The sequence below is a fragment of the Salmo trutta genome, chromosome 9, assembly GCF_901001165.1.
Source record: "Salmo trutta chromosome 9, fSalTru1.1, whole genome shotgun sequence".
NCBI lineage: Eukaryota > Metazoa > Chordata > Actinopteri > Salmoniformes > Salmonidae > Salmo > Salmo trutta.
In genome coordinates, this window is record NC_042965.1 from 30216119 (window position 1) to 30225148 (window position 9030).

A 9030-nucleotide genomic window follows, 5' to 3' on the forward strand; every position below is an offset into this window, starting at 1 on the left:
ATTTGGGATGCTGCCTAGAGTGGCTTTCAGGGCAAGGGTAATTAGAGTGGATCTGCATAAATGTACAAATCCCTATATTGCTCCTCTACAGGGTTTGTTTGTCTCATGGCAATTGGGCAGGCAGCAGGCCTTTAAAGCCCCAGCTCTCTCCCCTCTGTGATGGCCGGAGTCTGGAAGAGGAGGAGAGCCCACTAATGAGCACCATTTGGGCCCATAATTTACAACACATGCTGGTTAATAGCCCACGATGAGGTTTTACTGCAGCTCAATCCGCTCATGCTGAAGTGGGGCTCTAATAGAAAGACTATACTTCCTTCTCACACACAGGCTGACAATTGCAGGGCTGGGATTGGGGAATTATATGGGTTAACTGCAGCTGAATCGCTCAGTAAAAGTGACTTCTAGAATTACTATTTACCTGGACATGACCTTGTGTTAGGCCTAGACAGAGGGCTCACAGCCTGGTAAAGGGTGCAGTAAAATGTGCAATGTAATGGTGGTGGTAGGTAGATAATGTTAAGGTGGTATTTTTCACACATTCATGGTCGTATTGGCAAAAAAACAGCTGTTTTGGTCTGCAGTCCATAATCCAACATGAAACTCATGCTAACTAATGACTAGAATGAGGCCTTTATTTTGTCATCAAAGGCTAAAAATGCCATGCCCCTAATCTCTCAAATTCGATTGTGTCTATAAGATTAGTGTTGTGTGACATCCCTATTTGGTTACACAAACAAATAGCCCAGCAATTTCACTTTTAAACAGGTTTATCAAAATTGATTGGTTTGACTGCTGCTGGTCTATTTTAGCTAAGAAATCTCTGGATTAAGTCAACCACTGGAGTAGTGGGGATATCTCTCCAACCAAGGTGCATAAATTGAGGAGAAAACTGATGTGAGAATGAAATTTGGCAACTATTGGAGGACAGTGGAAGTTGGAAAAACTGCTTATTTTTTGTTAACCCTAAAACCAATGCTTACAGATTATATATTTCCAAATGGCTTCCTATGGGATACATTTATTTTGTAATTTTTTATTTAACCTTTATTTAACTAGGCAAGTCAGTTAACAACACGTTCTTATTTACAATGACGGCCTACACCGGCCAATCCTGGATGACGCTGGACCAATTGTGCACCGCCCTACGGGACTCCCAGTCATCTGAACCCAGGTCTTCCATGGGAGAAACCAACATCTTAACAATTTTACCAAAAGAACTGCAGAAGGGCATCACTTATTTTGTAGGCTCCACTAGCTCATCACATGACAATGAGATACCATGACCGACTCATGTCTGCAACACACACACCATATGCCTCTAATCGCTCTCTGGGTCGCCATAATCATGCTGTTCTTCAACTGGTCGTTCAGCAGCCTGGATGCCAGTCTGTTTCTGCTCTTTTGCCAACGCCTTTTAGGGAACTGTCATGTTTAGAAATTAAATGGAGTACATGGAGTGAAACTTTAGTTTAACATACTGGTACTACAGTACAGTACCATTTCCTTTAAATGAAACGTTTTCACCGTTCAGTCAAACTAAACGTAACCCTAGTTTGAGGACTGTAAACACGATGGCCTCAGACGGGAGGGCTGCCGTCTTATCGGCTCTCAACCAACCATGCTATTGTTTTTTTTTCGGGTTGTTCGTAACTTGTTTTGTACATAATGTTTCTGCTACCATCTCTTATGACCGGACGGGAGGGATATACAGTGGCTTGCAAAAGTATTCACCCCTTTGGCATTTTTCCTATTTTGTTGCCTTAAAACCTAGAATTAAAATAGATTTTTTGGGGGGGGTGTATCATTTCATTTATACAACATGCCTACCACTTTGAAGATGCTAAATATTTTTTATTGTGAAACAAACAAGAAATAAGCAAAAAAAAAATGAAAACTTGAGGGTGGATAACTATTCACCCCCCCAAATTCAATACTTTGTAGAGCCACCTTTTGCAGCAATTACAGCTGCAAGTCTCTTGAGGTATGTCTCTATAAGCTTGGCACATCTAGCCACATTCTTCAAGGCAAAACTGCTCCAGCTCCTTCAAGTTGGATAGGTTACGCTGGTGTACAGCAATCTTTAAGTCATACCACAGATTCTCAATTGGATTGAGGTCTGGGCTTTGACTAGGCCATTCCAAGACATTTAAATGATTCCCCTTAAACCACTCAAGTGTTGCTTTGGCAGTATGCTTAGGGTCATTGTCCTGCTGGAAGGTGAACCTCCGACACAGTCTCAAATCTCTGGAAGCCTGAAACAGGTTTCCCTCAAGTATTTCTCTGTATTTAGCGCCATCCATCATTCCTTCAATTCTCACCAGTTTCCCAGTCTCTGTTGATGAAAAACATCCCCACAGCATGATGCTGCCACCACCATGCTTCACTGGGGGCATGGTGTTCTCAGGGTGATGAGAGGTGTTGGGTTTGCACCAGACATAGCATTTTCCTTGATGGCCAAAAAGCTCAATTTTAGTCTCATCTGACCAGAGTACCTTCTTCCATGTGTTTGGAGAGTCTCCCACATGCCTTCTGGCGAACACCAAACGTGTTTGCTTATTTCTTTTCTTCAAGCAATAGCTTTTCTCTCACCACTCTTCGGTAAAGCCCAGCTCTGTGGAGTGTATAGTGCTTAAAGTGGTCCAATGGACAGATACTCCAATCTCTGCTGTGGAGCTTTGCAGCTCCTTCAGGGTTATCTTTGGTCTCTTTGTTGCCTCTCTGATTAATGCCCTCCTTGCCTGGTCCGTGAGTTTTGGTGGGCGGCCCTCTCTTGGCAGGTTTATTGTGGTGCCATATTCTTTCAATATTTTAATAATGGATTTAATGGTGCTCCGTGGGATGTTCAAAGATTTTGATTTTTTTTTTATAACCCAACCCTGATCTGTACTTCTCCACAACTTTGTCCCTGACCTGTTTGGAGAGCTCCTCGGTCTTCATGATCCCGCTTGCTCTGGGGCCTTTCAGAACAGGTGTATATATACAGAGATCCTGTGACAGATCGTGTGACACTTAGATTGCACACAGGTGGACTTTATTTTACTAATTATGTGACTTCTGAAGGTAATTGGTTGCACCAGATCTTATTTAGGGGCTTCATAGCAAAGGGGGTGAATACATATGCACGCACCACTTTACCATTTTACTTTTTTTTCTTTTTTTTAAAAAATTTGGACTATTTCGTGTATGTCTGTTACATGAAATCCAAATACAAATCCAATTAAATTACAGGTTGTGATGCAACAAAATAGGAAAAACACCAAGGGGGATGAATACTTTTGCAAGGCACTGTACTACTACAGACACCCGACTAGGCCCAGATCCCCATGATTCGCTGGAGAAGGAAACTGAGATTTAGTGGAAAAAACTCCGGGTGCCTTGTGAGGATCAGGCAACGAGTGGCTAATCTGCCCTTGCCTTCTGTCCTGCTAACTATTGTTCAATTGTTGGAAAATAAATGGGACGAACTGAAAGCACGTATATCCTACCAACGGGACATTAATGACATCTTATGTTTCACCGAGTCGTGGCTGAATGACAACATTTAGAACATACAGCTGGCGGGTTATACACTCCATCGGCAGGACAGAACAGCCTCTGTAAGACTTCAAACAGGTCAACATTCACAAGGCCGCAGGGCCAAACGGAATACCAGGACGTTTACTCCGAGCATGGGCTGACCAACTGGCAAGTGTCTTTACTGACATTTTCAACCTCTCGCTGTCTGAGTGTATAATACCAACATGTTTCAAGCAGACCACCATAGTCACTGTGCCCAAGACCACTAAGGTAACCTGCCTAAATGACTACCGACCCATAGCACTCACGTCTGTAGCCATGAAATGCTTTGAAAGGCTGGTCATGGCTCACATCAACACCATTATCCAAGAAACCCTAGACCCACTCCAATTTGCATACCGCACCAACAGATTCACAGATGATGCAATCTCTATCGCACTCCACACTGCTCTTTCACACCTGTATAAAAGGAGCACCTATGTGAGAACGTTATTCATTGACTACAGCTCAGTGTTCAACACTATAGTGCCCTCAAAGCTCTTCACGAAGCTAAGGACCCTGGGACTAAACACCTCCCTCTGCAATTGGATCCTGGACTTCCTAACTGGCCGCCCCCAGGTGGTAAGGGTAGGTAACAACACATCCACCATGCTGATCCTCAACACGGGGGCCCCTCAGGGGTGCATGCTCAGCCCCCTCCTGTACTCCCTGTTCACTCATGACTGCACGGCCAGGCACGACTCCAACACCATCATTAAGTTTGCTGATGACACAACAGTGGTAGGCCTGATCACCGACAACGATGAGACAGCCTATAGGGAGGAGATCAGAGACCTGACCATGTGGTGCAAGGACAACAACTTCTCCCTCAACGTGATCAAGCCAAAGGAGATGATTGTGGACTACAGGAAAAGGAGGACCGAGCACACTCCCATTCTCATCGACGGGGCTGCAGTGGAGCAGGTTGAGAGCTTGAAGTTCCTTGGCGTTCACATCACCAACAAACTATCATGGTCCAAACACACCAAGACTGTCATGAAGAGGGCACGATAAAACCTATTCCCCCTCAGGAGACTGAAAAGATTTGGCATGGGTCCTCAGATCCTCAAAAAGTTCTACAGCTGCACCATCGAGAGCATCCTGACGGATTGCATCACTGCCTGGTATGGCAACTGCTCGGCCTCTGACCTCAAGGCACTACAGAGGGTAGTGCGTACAGCCCAGTACATCACTTGGGTCAAGCTTCCTGCCATCCAGGACCTCTATACCAGGTGATATTTTCAAGGACTCCAGCACCCCTAGACATAGACTATTCTCTCTGCTATCGCACGGCAAGCGGTACCAGAACGCCAAGTCTAGGTCCAAGAGGCTCCTAAATAGCCTCTACCCCCAAGCCATAAGACTCCTGAATAGCTTCTCAAATGGCTTCTCCTACTATTTGCAAATACACACCGTTTTCTTAAAACGGCAAAGTTGGTTAAGGACTGGTAAGTAAGAATTTTCACTTGTAAGTAAGCATTTCACTGTTGTATTTGGCGCATGTGACAAATAAAATTTCATTTGATTTGATCATTTGGATGTCCCTACTAGTGGTGTGCGGGTGAGCTGTTTGTTCACCTGCAACCGCCCGCAATTGCTAATACCCCATCCGCAACCGCCCGACTATATGTGATGAAGTGAAAATCAGAGGACTGCACCCAACCCTAACCCGCAAATATAGAAAATGCGCTATCAGCCATAGTCAGAGACTGCAGAACGCTTTTTTGACAGGATGTGCAGGATTGTTTTTGTTGTTACCTGAATTCGATATGTTTACGCTAATCATTTCTGACATTTTGGTAGACTATTTGTTAGTCAACTTGTCTATAATTAGATACATGTAGCTTCTCTTTTGGCTATATTTGTTGCCCTAGAAGACAAAATAAACACTTGCTCAACACAATAATGTAATAGATCGAGTTGACATGGTGAAGTTTTCTCTGTCATCTTTCGCAGAGCAAAGACGTTTTGGGACTGGGGAGAAAATACAATAAAGCAACAACAAAAAAATGAAAAGATTTTCTGTGTAAAATGTCCAAATTACATCAGTTTGACCGATTGGAAGGAAAAAGAAGCTGTGACCCAACGTGTTTCTGATGAGATTTCAGTTCGGCTTCGATGCATATTATATGTGGTTGAAGCAGTATCAGATTGTTTCATGATGAAGACAGCACCTCTACATATGGTATCTAACAGAGCATTGCATTCTCTCAAGACGCATTAAAAAATGAATCATATTCTCCACTCCTAATTGTACTGCAATAAATGTTTAATTCTGTATGGGTTATTATTGAGGATATAGTCCTATTCGCACAGGACTATAATAAATAGAGAACATTGGTTATGTATTTCCAGTTGAAGTCGGAAGTTTACATACACTTATGTTGGAGTTATTAGCTTGTTTTTCAACCACTCCACAAATGTCTTGTTAATAATAAACTATAGTTTTGGGAAGTCGGTTAGGACATCTACTTTGTGCATGACACAAGTCATTTTTCCAAAAATTGTTTACAGACAGATGAACATGTATCACAGTTCCAGTAGGTTAGAAGTTTACATACAATAAATTGACTCTGCCTTTATACAGCTTGGAAAACTACAGAAAATGATGTCATGACTTTAGAAGCTTTTGATAGGCTAATTGACATAATTTGAGTCAATTGGAGGTGTACCTATGGATGTACAGTGCCTTGCGAAAGTATTCGGCCCCCTTGAACTTTTCGACCTTTTGCCACATTTCAGGCTTCAAACATAAAGATATAAAACTGTAATTTTTTGTGAAGAATCAACAACAAGTGGGACACAATCATGAAGTGGAACGAAATGTATTGGATATTTCAAACTTTTTTAACAAATAAAAAACTGAAAAATTGGGCGTGCAAAATTATTCAGCCCCCTTAAGTTAATACTTTGTAGCGCCACCTTTTGCTGCGATTACAGCTGTAAGTCGCTTGGGGTATGTCTCTATCAGTTTTGCACATCGAGAGACTGAAATTTTTGCCCATTCCTCCTTGCAAAACAGCTCGAGCTCAGTGAGGTTGGATGGAGAGCGTTTGTGAACAGCAGTTTTCAGTTCTTTCCACAGATTCTCGATTGGATTCAGGTCTGGACTTTGACTTGGCCATTCTAACACCTGGATATGTTTATTTGTGAACCATTCCATTGTAGATTTTGCTTTATGTTTTGGATCATTGTCTTGTTGGAAGACAAATGTCCGTCCCAGTCTCAGGTCTTTTGCAGATTCCATCAGGTTTTCTTCCAGAATGGTCCTGTATTTGGCTCCATCCATCTTCCCATCAATTTTAACCATCTTCCCTGCCCCTGCTGAAGAAAAGCAGGCCCAAACCATGATGCTGCCACCACCATGTTTGACAGTGGGGATGGTGTGTTCAGGGTGATGCGCTGTGTTGCTTTTACGCCAAACATAACGTTTTGCATTGTTGCCAAAAAGTTCGATTTTGGTTTCATCTGACCAGAGCACCTTCTTCCACATGTTTGGTGTGTCTCCCAGGTGGCTAGTGGCAAACTTTAAACAACACTTTTTATGGATATCTTTAAGAAATGGCTTTCTTCTTGCCACTCTTCCATAAAGGCCAGATTTGTGCAGTATACGACTGATTGTTGTCCTATGGACAGAGTCTCCCACCTCAGCTGTAGATCTCTGCAGTTCATCCAGAGTGATCATGGGCCTCTTGGCTGCATCTCTGATCAGTCTTCACCTTGTATGAGCTGAAAGTTTAGAGGGACGGCCGGGTCTTCGTAGATTTGCAGTGGTCTGATACTCCTTCCATTTCAATATTATCGCTTGCACAGTGCTCCTTGGGATGTTTAAAGCTTGGGAAATCTTTTTGTATCCAAATCCAGCTTTAAACTTCTCTACAACAGTATCTCAGACCTGTCTGGTGTGTTCCTTGTTCTTCATGATGCTCTCTGCGCTTTAAACGGACCTCTGAGACTATCACAGAGCAGGTGCATTTATACGGAGACTTGATTACACACAGGTGGATTCTATTTATCATCATTAGTCATTTAGGTCAACATTGGATCATTTAGAGATCCTCACTGAACTTCTGGAGAGAGTTTGCTGCACTGAAAGTAAAGGGGCTGAATAATTTTGCACAGACAATTTTTAAGTTTTTTATTTGTTAAAAAAGTTTGAAATATCCAATAAATTTCGTTCCACTTCATAATTGTGTCCCACTTGTTGTTGATTCTTCACAAAAAATTACAGTTTTATATCTTTATGTTTGGTGCCTGAAATGTGGCAAAAGGTCGAAAAGTTCAAGGGGGCCGAAATACTTTCGCAAGGCACTGTATTTCAAGACCTACCTTCAAACTCAGTGCCTCTTTGCTTGAAATCATGGGAAAATCAAAACAAATCAGCCAAGACCTCCGAAATTTTTTTTAGACCTCCACAAGTCTGGATCATCCTTGGGAGCAATTTCCAAATGCCTGAAGGTACCACGTTCATCTGTACATTAATAGTACGCAAGTATAAACACCATGGGGCCACGCAGTCGTCGTACCGCTCAGGAAGGAGACGCGTCTCCTAGAGATGAACGTACTTTGGTGCGAAAAGTGCAAATCAATCCCGAACAACAACAAAGTACCTTGTGAAGATGCTGGAGGAAACAGGTACAAAAGTATCTATATCCACAGTAAAACAAGTCCTATATTGACATAACCTGAAAGGCCGCTCAGCAAGGAAGAAGCCACTGCTCTAAAACTGCCATAAAAAAGACAGACTACGGTTTGCAACTGCACATGGGGACTAAGATCGTACTTTTTGGAGAAATGTCCTCTGGTCTGATGAAACAAAAATAGAACTGTTTGGCCCCAATGACCATCGTTATGTTTGGAGGAAAAAGGGGGACTCTTGCAAGCCGAAGAACACCATCCCAACCATGAAGCAAGGGTGTGGCAGCATAAGGCTGTGGGGGTGCTCTGCTGCAGGAGGGACTGGTGCACTTCACAAAATTGACAGCATCATGAGGTAGGAAAATTATGTGGATATATTGAAGCAACATCTCAAGACATCAGTCAGGAAGTTAAAGCTTGGTCGCAAATGGGTCTTCCAAATGGACAATGACCCCAAGCATACTTCCAAAGTTGTGGCAAAATGGCTTAAGGACAACAAAGTCAAGGTATTGGAGTGGCCATCACAAAGCCCTGACCTCAATCTTATAGAACATTTGTGGGCAGAACTGAAAAAGCGTGTGCGAGCAAGAAGGCCTACAGACCTGACTCAGATACACCAGCTCTGTCAGGAGGAATGGGCCAAAATTTACCCAATTTATCGTGGGAAGCTTGTGGAAGGCTGCCTGAAACGTTTGACCCAAGTTAAACAATTTAAAGGCAATGATACCAAATACTAATTGATTGTATGCAAACTTTTGACCCACTGGGAATGTGATTAAAGAAATAAAAGCTGAAATAAATAATTCTCTCTACTATTATACTGACATTTCACATTCT